Source organism: Lytechinus variegatus, chromosome 14, assembly GCF_018143015.1.
Source record: "Lytechinus variegatus isolate NC3 chromosome 14, Lvar_3.0, whole genome shotgun sequence".
Lineage (NCBI taxonomy): Eukaryota > Metazoa > Echinodermata > Echinoidea > Temnopleuroida > Toxopneustidae > Lytechinus > Lytechinus variegatus.
In genome coordinates, this window is record NC_054753.1 from 7,837,135 (window position 1) to 7,849,427 (window position 12,293).

Sequence of the window (12,293 nt, forward strand, 5' to 3'; positions counted from 1 at the left end):
GGATAAATGACAGCATGCATAATTATGAGAAATAAATTATTAAGGCACCGGCCCAAAGTCTTTTCTGATGGGCTCATGATATCCAGTGCCTTTTAATTTCTTGCACCCTGAAAAAAAGTCGAGTGTGTTACGTAACTTACGTACATTTTCGAATTCGTGGGTTAATCATAACTCACGGAATATTGTTTTTTAAAGGGAGTGGTGAAAAAAATGTGTATCTTTCGCAGATTTGTGATTACAGTTTCCGTGTGGATGCTCAGCTGTTGTGATCAGTAAACAACCTAGAGCATCAATAGGCCGACCCAGGAATGGGTGAACTATGGGCTACATGTAGCAATTTTCCAGGATGAGGCAGTGACGTGAAAATCTGGATGCTTCGGCTTTGATGTTAATTATAAGTATAATTATTAGTGCTTGTTGTGGTTTTTGGTTGATCCTTTGTTATTTTTTTGCAGCGCAATAGCTAATTTATGTCTCTAATGCCTTAAAAAAGCTTGGACACAAAGTAGTTATCGAAAGAATATACATGTATATTTGTCACCTGGGGAGCGTTTCTTTTATCCGACAAGTCTTGTTTTATCTGACAATTACCATAGTAATAGTATATACCTGTCAACCGATCAGGGGGTGTTTCATGAAAGGACTTGTCAGACGTTTTATCCGACAGTTACCATAGGAACAATGCCTCTCAGCCAATCAAAATCATGGAAAGATGTCAGATCTGACAACTTGTCGGATGAAAATATTGATGAAACGCTCCCCAGAATTAGGGAACTTGTCGGGCAAAAATATTGATGAAACGCTCCCAAGGGCCCCATAACACTGAAAGTTTATCGACTGATCACGTAGCTTACATTAAGTTGATCATATAAAACTCAATGCAATCGGTCCCAACAACAATCGATTAGCTTTCGGTGTTACGGGGGCCCAAACCACAACCATTGCATCCAGAGTTCTTGTAATTTAGACGGAGCAATCGCCAAAATCATGCTAGTCTCGTGTTGGCCAATATGTTGACAAAACAAAAACGTTTGCAAATTTTCTCAGTAAAAGATATATCTTTGATAAGGTAAATGATATTTATTTATAAATCATTTTTCAAAAGGAAATTTAAAAAAGCATGATAAATTAATTGAAATAAATTATTTTTTCTTTTGCATCAGACCTCCAATCAATTTAGATTTTCATTTTAGATTTCTTTTTTTATTTCATAGGATTTTTTTTTCAGTGTTTTATCCAATAAAATTACTCCAGAGACAAGAATTTGAGCTCCTCAGGGAGGGGGTGCAGTTACTAGGATCCCCAACCAAAATTTCGAAAACTTTGTATGCCCCCCCCCCATTTTTCTATTGCCTCCATTTGCCTCAATAATAATTGGCTGATACGAGAGTAATATCACTTTGGTATACTGTCGAGTAAAGTGGAACTTGCCGGATAATTTAAGGTCCTATAAGTCCTTTCACGTAGGAAGAATCAACATTTTTGTCGGATCTGATGACATCTTTCCTAGACTAGTTGAGAACCATTTCCCATGATAACAACTTCCTTCATAAAACCCTCCCACCATGTCGACAGTCCTATACAGTGCGTCCCAGAAAAAATACCTTGATTTGCATTGATGTTGGGCAAGTGCAGAATACTTATTCGCCCCTCTGTATCTTCTTTGAACTTGTCCTCAATTAAACGCAGCAATAAATTTTACAATGTACATGTGTTGGTTTGGACGAGTTTTGGGAATTCTGTGTCTGGCCGAAACGGCTAAACTTGGTTTTCAATGCCTTCTCTAGATTTGATTTGAATGCATTTATATCTGTTAATATTGACAACCTCAGTAGGTTAATCGATCCATATAGAAACCGTAATTCGGTGTAATTTTTCCCATGAATAATCATTAAATGCACATCAATGAAAATATTCATCCCCTTTTCCATTTGAAGCCCATCTCAATGTTCGCAGTGCAGGAATGACTAGGTTAGAACAATGGAAAATGTGCTACCAATGATTTCAATTTGCACGAGCAAACTACGATGAGTTTTCTGGATTTTACTGCTGTCTATCAGGAAAAAAAGTTTATTACTTGAATATGCATCAATAATTACACAAGTCTATAATTAAAAAGGAAAAACAATGACATTTAAGTCATGAAATTTGCTTTCTGAATAGAGATAGCATGAAAAGTCAGAAAAACTCAATTGAAAATCGTAGTTTGCTCGTGCAAATGGAAATTTGGTAGCACCACTTACCATCATTAAAAGGATATACTTCGTCCCTTCTTAATAAAATTCATAATGCATGCATGGCTGAGTAAAAATAAATGGAACTTTATGGCTCCATACCACATATTCATTTTAATGAAGCAAATACGAATATTAAAAATTACACTGAGTTACGGTTTCCTTTTTTTCTGGGACGCACTGATATCACCGAAACTATTACCGGGCCGAAACATTTTGAGCATATCGGATTATCATGATTAGCCTGGTACACTACAATGAGAGCCCGACATCCATGACATCGGTGGAAATGTTGAGGAGCTGTTGTCATGTGGATTCCATTCCCGATGACATCACAAACAGAGTTCGCGCCTGCGCATAACGTCTTTGGGTGCTCCACATATAAGCGCTTATTCATCAACTACGCGTTACCGCGCAACAAAGCTTGAGCTCTATACGCAATTGCGCGATGACGAAAAAATATATATTTTGCAATTTGGAATTAGATTCGAAAGAAAGGTTTGTCTGATTTTTCAAAAAAATTGACCAAAGCTTTTTTTAGGGCTATTCTTTGGTTGAGAACGATCTACATGTCTATTCGTGTCATGTAAGGCAAGGCAACTGTTTGAAACAAAACAGAGTTTCCACTTTAAGGAATATGTTTGCTTACAAGCGGCTTATGTTTTGATAGGTTTCGAGGCGACCGCCCTGATGCAAGAATTCAGAAGACGGCTGGTGTTCATATTGATTAGTATCCAAGGTAAGAATTCTACTAGTAGAGCGGATAAGCTCCAAAAATCACAAGAATTGTGCAAATTTTGACTAAAGCATGAAACTTTCACAAGTATTAGTATATGCCGTAAGATTTATTTTAAAGATGGGAGGTAAATTTAAAAATGCCATTTTCGGCCGTTGCCATGGCAACGGAATAATTTCTCAAAAATGACATACATTCCCATGTAAATGGTAAATAAACATGATATAGATGAATAAAATGATAATTTTCAAGCTTCCAATTGAATATATATAAAATTTAGAAACATTCAAAATCAACAAGATAGTTCCAATTGGTCCGTTGCCATGGCAACGGCTTGTTTTTCCCCAGAAAAATAAAAATTCTGATTAAAAAAACGTTGTAGAATATGATTTATCTTTAATTTCCCCTAATTTTACAGTGTTAAACAAAGATATTTTGGTTGCTAGATGTATAAATTATATCTCAAGCCATTGCCATGGCAACCAAATAACAACTAATTTACAAAAATAACATGGTTGACAAGACAATGGGCAGGTGGAAAAATCAACTGGAATTGACTTAATCTGTATGCTTTAGTTTTGACCCCCTCATTTGAACCAAAAATACAGAAAGTGTTCTGCAGGAGTTCTTTATAAAGATAAAACTTTATGTTGCCTTGGTAACGCTTGGCTTAAATAAAAAAAAACAATGTTGCAAAGATCCCGTTGCCATGGCAACAGCTTATTTCCCTCTAGAAAGGTATGGTCAGTTCTCCCATGTCTGCGCGGTCTCCCAAGTCTGCGCACCCGCGTATCTGCGCGATTCTAGTAAAAGAATATACGCAACGAGCACGAACTTTGCACATTCAATGCATAGACAGGTATTCATAAAAAAATCCGACTCAAAATGGTGGAAAAATGATGAATTCAGAGCATTTCATGTGACGGTCTCAAAATGCAGCCTTTTGTCATCAAAATCCCCGAATCGTGTGCAAAGTGAATGAGTGCGCAGACATGGGGTACCATTTTTTTTTTCAATCTGAAAATGACTGCCCAAGGTTTTTTCCAAGAAAATCATATATTTATTTTAAATTTTTATGAGATATTTGGCACACTAACTCATTATAATGTAAGGAACATTATCAACTGAAAGATTTTGTGAAATAAGAAGAAATTCATGTTAAATCTTAGCTCAAATTGTTAGGTGCGCAGACTTGGGGCCCACCATCATACAAACATTTATAAAAATGTAGAATACATGTATGATCATCAGTCCATTTTCAATCATTTTTGAGGTACTAATCGAGATATGCTTGTGACTAAATTTATAAATATAACATCTTAAGTCATTGCCATGGCAACTAGATAACATCTTATTAAAAACAACAACAACAACAGGGATGACAAGGTTATGGAAAGGTGAAAAGTACAATAAAAATTAACTTACATGTACATGCATAAGGTTTGACCTACTCAATTAATTAAGGGGAAATAATACAGTGAGTGTTCTGCATGAACTAATTGGAATGATGCAGATTGATGTTGCCTTGGTGATACTTGAATTAAATAAAAAGAAACAATATTGCAAAGAACCCGTTGCCATGGCAACAGCTTATTTCCCTCTAGAAAGGTAAAAATATTGATAAAAAATGTATAATACATGTATGATCATCATTCCAGTTTCAATAATTTTAAGGTACTAATCGAGATATGTTTGTGACTAAATTTATATATATATAAAACATCTTAAGTCATTGCCATGGCAACCAGATAACATTCAATTAAAACAACAACAACAACAGGGATGACAAGGTTATGGATAGGTGAAAAATACAATGAAAATAACTTTTATGCATAAGGTTTGACCTACTCAATTAATTTAGGGGAAATAATAAAGTGAGTGTTCTGCATGAACTAATTACAATGTCCAACATTGATGTTGCCTTAGTAATACTTGAATTCAACGATAAATATCAATGTTGCAAATGACCTGTTGCCATAGCAACGGCTCATTTACCCAAGAAAAGTACTAGTTTTAATTAGAAAAATGACTATAGACTCTGATTTTTTCTTTCCTTTCCTCCTAATTTTGTGATAAGAATTGATATGTTTGCTGTTAACATACAAATAATATCTGAAGCCATTGTCATGGCAACCAAATTACATCTAATTTGAAAAAAAAACATGGTTGACAACACAATGGACAGGTGGAAAATACAATCAGAATTAATCTGTGTATGCTTAAGTTTTGAACCCCTCATTTGAACATAAAGTACAGAATGAGTTCTGCAGGAGTTCTTTAGAAAGATAAAAAAATTATGTGTCCTTGGTTACGCTTGAATTAAATTCTTTTAAAAATGTTGCAAAGGGCTCGTTGCCATGGCAACAGCTTATTTCCCTGTAGAAAGGTAAAAATATTGATAAGAATGTAGAATACAGACATGTATGATCATCTTTCCATTTTCAATTATTTTAAGGTACTGATCAAGATATGTTTGTGACTAGATTTATAAATATAACATCTTAAGCCATTGCCATGGCAACCAGATAACATCTATTTTTTTTCAAAAACAACATGGATGACAAGGGTATGGAGACTATGGACAGGTGAAAATTCACTTAATGTGCATGCATAAGGTTTGACCTCAATCTAGGGGAAACAATACAATGAGTGTTCTGCATGAACTAATTAGAATGATAAACATTGATGATGCCTTGGTAATACTTGAATTCAATGATAAATATCAACGTTGCAAATGATCTGTTGCCATAGCAACTGCTCATTTTCCCAAGAAAAGTACCAGTTTTGATTAGAAAAACTGTAGTGGTCTGATGTGTCCAAGACCTTGAGACGGCTTCCAAAAATGGAGTTTAAAATGGCTGTTGATATATAAATGGACATAGCTCACTTCATATCCGTCTGGGATAATTATATGATTTTGTGTCTAGACCATGGTTTCAATGGTCAAGTAATACATTATGACAAGTTACACGGACAGTCAGTTGTCCTGTATTTTAAAAGAAATCCAAGATGGCTTTGAAAATGGAGTCTAAAATTGCTGTTGCTGCATTAAACAACGTAGTTTGTTTAATTTCCTGGAATAAGTTTATGCCATAGTGAAATGTGTCAAACTATACATAAGGACAAGTTACAAGAACAGTTAGTGGTCAAGTATGTCCACAAATCCTAGGTGGCTTCCAAAAATGGAATATAGAATAGCCCCTGTTACTAACAAATAGACATATTTCGTGTAATATCTGCCAAGTGCATATTATTTTGATATCTAAATCATGGTTTTTAAAGTCAGTAAATACATCATGAACATTGGAACAATTCACAAGGACACAAGGACAGTCAGTAATCCAGTATGATCCAACATCGAATATGGCTTCAAACAATCGGAGTCTATTGAATTGGAGCCTGTTGCTTAAAATTTTTTGGAAGCCATCTTGGATTTTCAGGCAAAATGGACAATTATACATCATTGTAACCAGTCCCAACGTATCATTTGATCCTTGAAATCTTAGTGTAGACACCAAAACAACATCCCAATGTGTATTTTAATGTACTATGTCCACTTTTAAGTAACATTAAAACCCCCATTTTTGAAACAATCTTTGAATTTTTGGACACAGTACTGACGCCTGACTGTCTATTCAACTAGACACAATGTACAGTATTAGTTGACCATTGAAACACTTGTGTAGACACCAAAATCATATCCCCAATGTGTATTATTAATGAACTATATGTCCATTTTGAAGTAACAACAGTCAATTTAGACCCCATTTTGGAGGCCATCTTGGATTTTTAACATATCACTCCATTGATTGTCCTTGTAACTTGTTCTAATGCATCAAAAAACGGTTTTATGATAATGGTTGAGACATCAAAATCATATTCCCCAGACAGATATTGAACAAACTATGTCCTAATTTATTATTTGACTCTTGTAACTATGGTTTAGACACCAGAATCACATCTCACAGACGGATATAGAATGAGCTACGTCAAATCTTATTAAAAACCGTCAATTTAAGACCCCATTTTTGTAAGTCACCTTGCGTTTTTTTTACATATCAGACCAATGACTGTCCTTGTAACTTGTCTTAATTCATTACACCACCCTTTAAACTAAGTTAGACAGCAACATAATATTCCCCAGACAGATATTGAACAACCAATGTTTATTTGAAATAACATTAGACATGGTTTTACAAAACTTTTTTGTAAGCCATCTTGGAAATGTGGACATACTAGACCACTGACTATCCGTGTAGCTTGTCCTTATGTATTGACCCTTGAAATAACAAATCATATTCCCCAGACAGATATTGAACAAACTATGTCCTAATTTATTATTTGACTCTTGAAGCTATGGTTTCAACACCAAAATCATATCTCACAAGTGAATATAAAAGGAGCTATTCCATTTTCAAGTATCAGCAACCGTTTTAGAATAGTTTTTGGAAGCCATATTGGATTTTCGAACACACCTGATTGTCATTGTAACTTGTCCTAATATTATTAGACTCTTGAAACCAATGATTTAGACACCAATATATCATCCTCTAGGCCAATATGAAATGAGCTATGTACGCTTTAGGTATCAGCAACCATTCTAGATTCAATTTTTCGAAGCCATCTTGGATTTTTGGACATTCCAAACCACTGGCTGTCCCTGTATTTGGCCAAATGTACTATTTGATCCTTAAAACCAATGAATAGAAACCAAATTAAAGCCATTTTATCAAGTAATGGATAAATTGTGGATTTTTAGCTCACGGCAGCCAGTGAGGGCACCATCTTGGAACACCCTTTAGTGCTTAAATTATTTTTAACCTTTCAACCAGTAAGGGTATTTTTTTTATCGTATTTGACCAGTCTACTTTTCATGTAAAATAACCAGTGAATAGATTAAACTTCGTGTTGAATAGATTCATACGTAACTTTAAAAATTATCACAGTATTACAAAATTTTCTTCGTCAAAATCAGCAGTGTAATTTTGAGGGGGCCAGATATGACGTATCGAGCAAAATTTACTTTAAAATGTTCTCACCGAGCCAGCGACAGAGCAAAAAATTTCATTTTTTTTCATTTTGGGTACATTATTCGTAAAATAATATTTCATCCATCTCTCTTTCACTTTCTCTTTATTTTTTTTAGTAATGATTTTTTTTTTTGGGGGAGAAGGGTTGACTTTTGTGGGAATTTTTTTAATTTTTGGCAATATTCAGGAATTTAAAAAAATGTTGGGAATTTCAAAAAAGTAACAATTTTCTGATATTTATATGCAGGAAATAGGCGTATCCTGGCAGATGATGCTTAATAGTGCTTTGCTATCATATTTCAAGCCAAGTATGCTAAAACAGTCAGACAAGGCATGATTTCAATGATCTCCATGTAAAAGATGATTTACTGTATTTACCTTGATTTGGATATCAAGACCATGTCGACTCCTTACATAGACCTAAGATTTTGAGTTATCAACCCCTATAATCCCCTTATATATTGATATGATGAACAGCTTTAAAACACATATCACCCCAAGACGCTTTCTTCAAAATGGCCGCCTGCGAATACTTTGAACGAAATTGTCCAGCATCGAGTTCGGGCATTTATTTGAGCCCACAAAACTCTGATACGATTTTTGTAGGTCTTATTTCGATGCCATGTATAATGAAACAAGATTGTGCTTATCATTTAGCATTTTTATGTTCAGCACCCCCCTAAAAAGGGGAAAAAAGAAATAAATAAACATATTTTTATTAAAATTTGTACTTTTCTGGAGCCATTTGCAACATTGATATTCATCATTATGTTCAAGCATTACCAAAAGTATTTTTGTCAACCTAATGAAACAATGCATAACACTTAAAGTAACTCTTGTTCAAAATTACATGTAAAAGAGCAGGTCCAATCTTGCGCATATTAAGTTAATTTTATTGTATTTTCTGTCTGTCCATTATTTTGTCAGCTATAGTTTTTTGGGGTAAATTAAATGTTATGTTATTGCAATATTAATGCCTCAATATGTTATTTATACATTTAACAACAAAAATGTACGCGTATCTTTGGCAACTAACTTTAGAGGAAATAAATGAACTATAAGATTCTACTAGGTATTTTTTTAATCAAAGATGGTCTTTTTTGGAGAAAAAAATGATCCGTTGCCATGGCAACCGAACACACATTTGCAAACATTGATGTCATTAAGTTCAACCATTACCAAAGCAGCATCAGTTTATCATGCTATTGTACTAATGCAGAACACTCACTGTAATTTTTGTTCAAAACTTATATGATATTGTCATCCAAATTAATATTTTTGGAAATTAGATATTATTTGGTTGTCATGTCAATAGCTTTAGATGTTATTTAAACATTTTGCATCAAACATATCGATGTTTAACACACTAAGATTAGGGGAAATGCAAGAAAAATAAGATTCTATAGTCCTTTTTTAATAAAAATTGGTACTAAATGATCCGTTGCTATGGCAACAGACCATTTACAACTTTGATCTTTATCCTTGAAAAAAAGTATTACCAAGGCAACATCAATCTGCATCATTCCAATTAGTTCATGCAGAACACTCACTGTATTATTTCCCCTAAATTAATTGATTAGGTCAAACCTTATGCATGTATATATAAGTTAATTTTTATTGTACTTTTCACCTTTCCATAACCTTGTCATCCCTGTTGTTGTTGTTTTTAATTAGATGTTATCTGGTTGCCATGGCAATGACTTAAGATGTTATATTTATAAATTTAGTCACAAGCATATCCCGATTAGTACCTCAAAATTATTGAAAATGGAATGATGATCATACATGTATTCTACATTTTTATCAATATTTTTACCTTTCTAGAGGGAAATAAGCTGTTGCCATGGCAACGGGATCTTTGCAACATTGTTTCTTTTTATTTAATTCAAGTATTACCAAGGCAACATCAATCTGTATCATTCCAATTAGTTCATGCAGAACACTCACTGTATTATTTCCCCTAAATCAATTGAATAGGTCAAACCTTATGCATGTACATATAAGTTATTTTTTATTGTACTTTTCACCTTTCCATAACCTTGTCATCCCTGTTGTTGTTGTTTTTAATTAGATGTTATCTGGTTGCCATGGCAATGACTTAAGATGTTATATTTATAAATTTAGTCACAAGCATATCCCGATTAGTACCTCAAAAATGATTGAAAATGGACTGATGATCATACATGTATTCTACATTTTTATCAATATTTTTACCTTTCTAGAGGGAAATAAGCTGTTGCCATGGCAACAGGATCTTTGCAACATTGTTTTTTTTTTAAATTTAATTGAAGCATTACCAATGCAACATAAAGTTTTATCTTTATAAAGAACTCCTGCAGAACACTTTCTGTATTTTTGGTTCAAATGAGGGGGTCAAAACTAAAGCATACAGATTAAGTCAATTCCAGTTGATTTTTCCACCTGCCCATTGTCTTGTCAACCATGTTATTTTTGTAAATTAGTTGTTATTTGGTTGCCATGGCAATGGCTTGAGATATAATTTATACATCTAGCAACCAAAATATCTTTGTTTAACACTGTAAAATTAGGGGAAATTAAAGATAAATCATATTCTACGTTTTTTTTAATCAAAATTTTTATTTTTCTGGGGAAAAACAAGCCGTTGCCATGGCAACAGACCAATTGGAACTATCTTGTTGATTTTGAATGTTTCTAAATTTTATATATATTCAATTGGAAGCTTGAAAATTATCATTTTATTCATCTATATCATGTTTATTTACCATTTACATGGGAATGTATGTCATTTTTGAGAAATTATTCCGTTGCCATGGCAACGGCCGAAAATGGCATTTTTAGATTTACCTCCCATCTTTAAAATAAATCTTACGGCATATACTAATACTTGTGAAAGTTTCATGCTTTAGTCATAATTTGCACAATTGTTCGGCTAATCCGCTCTACAATACGGGGTTGTTGCAAGAAAATATTTGCAATCCATTGCATATTTATGCTGCTAATCTATATCACTTGTAACTTTACTAAATTTATTTTCACTAGTTTCAAGAAGCAGACCAATCAATCATGTGTGGATTTGCAATTAATTTCCAGATTTGTGACTGATTTTGTGACCTTAATTTCACTTGCAACTCCGCATTTTGCATTAAACCTGAAGGTGTCGTTAGCCTAGGAAGACTTTATTTCAGCAAAAGTTTCATTGGAGGGTCTAGATTTATATTTTCTCAATGGTGTCAGAAACGGCGGTCTGCCATTATTTTTCATTATAGAAAGATATTCATTAGAAAATATGACTCAAATACGAATCAAAAGGGTTGAAAAGTAATGAAAATCTTGGCAATTAATGCGACGCCATAAAATGAAATGCAGCTTTTCTCATGAAAAGTCTTGTGTTCAATCTAAAAATGACTGGCCGAGGTTTGTTTTTTTCACCAAAAATAATATATTTCTTAAAAAATTTCTGAGATTTTTGGTTCACTTATATACCGTAAGGGCACTAGTATTCAACCTAGCATAATTCAAAGATTTTGACATATTTCCAAAAATATTTAGAAATATGGAAACTATCTTAATTTCATACCTTTGTTATTTCCAGGGTAATCTGTTGTCGGTATTTTCTTTATCAATCTGTCGACTGTATGCGCGTAGGATCGAATTATGCGCCGATGGCCTTTTGCACTGAATTGCACTAGTATTCAACCTAGTGAGGATAGATATAGCAAATCTCAAAAGGGTTTTGGTAAATTAGATCTAGATCTATGTAAGTCTCTGGCTTTGATTAATTCCCTGTTTGGTCTCATCTCAAATGGTCTAGTCCATAGTCAGATGGGACAAGGGCAGATTGAGAGACAGGACCATCTTTCATCGCTAGGTTGAATACTAGTGCAAAAAACCGTCGCCGTATAATTCGATCGCCCGCGCACACAGTCGACTGGTTGAAGAAAAAAATAACGGAAAAAGAATAACCAGCATTTGCTCTTAGAAATAAGACGGGTCTGAAATTCAGGTAAATTCTATGTTTCTATACATTTGAGGAAACTCTCCAAACGGGTTGAATACTAGTGCCCTTACGGTATAAGAATATAAAAACATTATCAAATCATTTTTTGTGAAATAAAAAATATATAGGCATGATTAATCTTGGTTAGACTGTAAGGTGCGCAGACATAGGATCTAATTCATACGTTAACTTTGATCTATTTTTTTATCTAATTTTTTCATGACACAAGAAAGGGATTAGTTATATTAAATTTTTGATATCACAAGTTATAAATTTTGATAACCCCAATTCGAATTAGATCTAGTCTAAGAGCG